The following is a 3560-nucleotide window of genomic DNA, read 5'->3' as shown; positions in this document are numbered from 1 at the left end:
GGTTGAAACAATTACTTGGTGATTTGGGGGTTCGTCATCCACATGGAATGCAGCTCATGTGTGATAGTCAATCAGCATTATACATTGCTCAGAATCCAGTCTTTCATGAACGAACCAAACACATAGAGGTGGACTGTCATGTTGTTCGAGATGCTATAGTACAGAAGATTATATCCCCTTCTTACACTCCTACGGCGGTGCAATTGGCAGATATCTTCACCAAATCCTTAGGGAAAGCTCAATTTCAAGGTCTTTTGTCCAAGATGGGCATTTGTGACCTACATGCTCCGTCTTGAGGGGGGTATTACGGGATACGTAGTGTTGGACTCAAGACTGTGTCTTGAGACCTACGTATTCGGTCTGGATTTCTAGACCGACTTGGACAGTCCATGTAAAGGGTCTGTTTCCGTACGTAGCAAACTTGAGACCCAAGTAATCGGTCTCAAGTCGGCAGGTTTAGGGTTTGTCCAAGTTGAGTCTTGTATAAATTGAAACGTGATGAATGAATGAAATACGAGGGAATTACCAAACTTAACATGACCAGTTCCAATTTTATCCGGTCATCCAGATTATTCTCGACCTCAGTGCTTCGTATTCAATGCAAAGAAAAACTAACAGTACCCTTTTTCTCCATGAACAAGCTATTGTTCAACATATATCAGGAGCCACCATTGGTGGTCTAAGGTGCCTGTAGATGGTCGTAGATCTGCTGTTGCTTAATCAGGTAATATATACTACTAAAAGAGTTTTGAATTCTGGTGGTTTATATGGATGATTGCATACATTTATGAACTAGGGATTTGATTTTGCTGGATTGTCTTACTGAAAGGTTTTGAAATTTAGACAGGAGAAGTTCTATATATTCTACTGAGTGCATTTGCTACAATCGAATATTTTATTCTTCAAATGGCAAGTAAAAGCGTAAAACCCATGTTCCAAACTTTGTTTTTGCTGATTAGAATATGGATTTCTACAGGTTTAATGTAAGTTGTAACACCTTCAGAAGCAAATCTATGTCGGAACATCTTGCAATTTAGCAGGTATTTCACTTTTTCTTTATAAGGTTTTATCTTCTTTTTCATTTATCAGAGCAGTTTGTTTTGGATTTTCATGTGCGACTCCTTTCCAAAAATGAAAAAGCTTTCCATGTATGGTCTTGCTTTATGTTGGTTTGAAGATTTTGATTTGGTTTAGACATAGAGAATTTTGGTTTTGTTAAATGATTTTTTATATAAGTTTTCTTAGTTGTTGCGGTGTTGCTAAATGCAATAATCAAGACTATTCCTGCACCATGGATGGCCAGATGAATGCCCCAAGAAGAGATTACAACATTCTGAGGGGAAAGAGCAATAGATTACAACTCTATTGGGGCAATAGCAAATCTTCTATTTAAAAATAATGGAACATGTTTTTAAAAGTCGCAGCATGATGAGTGAAGTTGTTTAAAAATAATGGAAATATAAGTTTCATTTCAATGAGATGATAATCAACCTTAGTATTTTGTATCAGTTTGCGTTCGTAATTAGTTATGTTACGAAGTCGTTAGTAATCCGATATGGAATTTACTTATTTTTAACAGGTATGAAGATATTTCTCCATTGTACTTCTAAGCATTTCAAGCTTCGAGTTCTAAGTCATTTTCTCTTTGTCTCTTTCTATGTTTTTATGTGTATTTTCTCTTTAAGACACAAGTTCTGGTGGAAATCAGAAACCTTGCTGGGTTAATTCAAACTCAAAATGCCTATGGCGCAATAGCTAAGCATATGCTTGGATTAAATCAAAGAAGGCCTAGATGACATGGCCATGACCCCAATATCCTGAAGTTGCGCATGACCTTACCAACTGTTTTATGCTCTATTCTATCTTATGTGTGGTTTATGACCCTTGGGTCTTCGGTCGTCTGTTCACAAGATCCAACAATTAATGGTAATTATTGCGCTAAGACCTTATTAACTAATTGTGTTTATGGAGCTTAGCTATATTACTACACAAGGATACAATATTCTGGTAGTGTAGTCTGATGTAACACCTACACACGCTACTTTTTTTCCCTTACATCAGTGCATATGGTTCTCATGTTTTACCTGCAGCCACCTTTCTTAGTCTTTCATAATTGATTTTTCACTTCGTATAGGCTAACCATGCCTAATCACTTTCCTGCAGCTACGAGGAAAAGCTTCGCTGGAGAATGCGTGAATAAATAGACCAATTAATGAATCTTGGATTGGCTATTAAATATTAGTTCTAGAGAAAGGAATGTTACCAGGTCTGTGCGAAGGTAAATATTGTTTTACCTTTTCTTGGTTTCTGGGTGTTAGCAATATCAATTTTCCCATGCTAAGTGGATGATATCAAGGTTATAAACTCTAATCATGGCATGTTGTGTACTGTATGAGGGTTGTACTTACTGCATTGGATTTAGTGAGGCTGTTTTCTGTTTTTCAAAGAAGAATTTTTATCTATAACAAACTTTTTTAAGCACACAGACATTACTTACCTTATCACCAAAGAAAACAAATGGGACAACAGTACTGTGTTTTCCGAAGAAAGTGGGCAAGAGTCTGCGAGGGACTGGAAATGAGAAGGTCGTTATATTCCTATGTCCTAGCAGATGGCTTGGCGAATGGAGTCAAGTTACCTGTAAGTGCATATGTCCTTCCAGGAACTGCTGTGAAATCGATCATGGAACCAGACTCTTCAATTATATCAAGTAGACTAATAAACACATTGCATCATCATAAAACTGTATCAGACACTAAACCGACAATGTATATGGCTTCCTTCTCATCTGGAGGTCCAATTGTTCCGAACCCAATCTTTATCAAAGTTTGAGTTTGGTCATTACATTTCAATTGTGTTTTAAATTATTTCGTGGAATTGCATTATGTATACAACTAGGCAAATATTGTTTGAATGAGTTCAGTTTAGAAAATACTCTGCCCATGTCATATTCTATCTTTATTAGTAAATTATATGCAAATTTGTTTAAGTGGCAGCTGTATTATGCCAAGCAACCAAATATATGGAATTTTCATATCTGTACTCTGGTCTGGGGTATGTTTACCAAATTGGGGAATATTTGAAGATGTCTGATCTGCAATGTTGCTTACTTATCAGTTCCTTGAAGTTTGGTTAATGTTGCTTCCTTGGAAAACCCATTCGTGATCCACTTGGTGGTGGTTGTATTATGCCAAGTGGCCAAATGAATCGAGAACTATACTCTATTATCGGACAAGATGCTGGAACAACTTTGTGAATGATGCTTCTTCCGTTTTTGGTCTTGAAGGGAGGAGTTGGCATCTTAAGCAGATTTTATATGGTTGACGCCAAAGAGTTGCGGAAGTAGATATCTCCATGTAATACCTTCTTCGATAAGGGTTAAGATCTCTTTTTATGCATACATGATGCATCTTATTTAATTCCTTGCATGAAACAACTCATATATGCCAATTGTGGCAAAAAAGTCCCTTGTACAAAGAATGACATTAGCGAAACCTTATCGAGAAACATTGTTCTGCCTACTGGCGGATACACACCAATGACAACATATTCGTGACGAA

At 36.9% G+C, this 3560-nt stretch overlaps 1 long non-coding RNA gene across 1 annotated transcript; it reads left to right on the top strand.

The window, feature by feature from the left end:
* The first annotated feature begins 555 nt into the window (after nucleotides 1-555).
* On the top strand, nucleotides 556-2481 carry LOC113277945. Its single transcript, XR_003325231.1, has 3 exons — nucleotides 556-724; nucleotides 977-1040; nucleotides 2164-2481. It is a non-coding gene; the product is annotated as an uncharacterized LOC113277945 (long non-coding RNA).
* The last annotated feature ends 1079 nt before the right edge of the window (nucleotides 2482-3560 follow it).

Source organism: Papaver somniferum, chromosome 5 (genome assembly GCF_003573695.1).
Source record: "Papaver somniferum cultivar HN1 chromosome 5, ASM357369v1, whole genome shotgun sequence".
Taxonomy (NCBI): domain Eukaryota; kingdom Viridiplantae; phylum Streptophyta; class Magnoliopsida; order Ranunculales; family Papaveraceae; genus Papaver; species Papaver somniferum.
The sequence above is the reverse complement of the archived record's forward strand: the minus strand, read 5'-3'. Positions and strand labels throughout refer to the sequence as shown.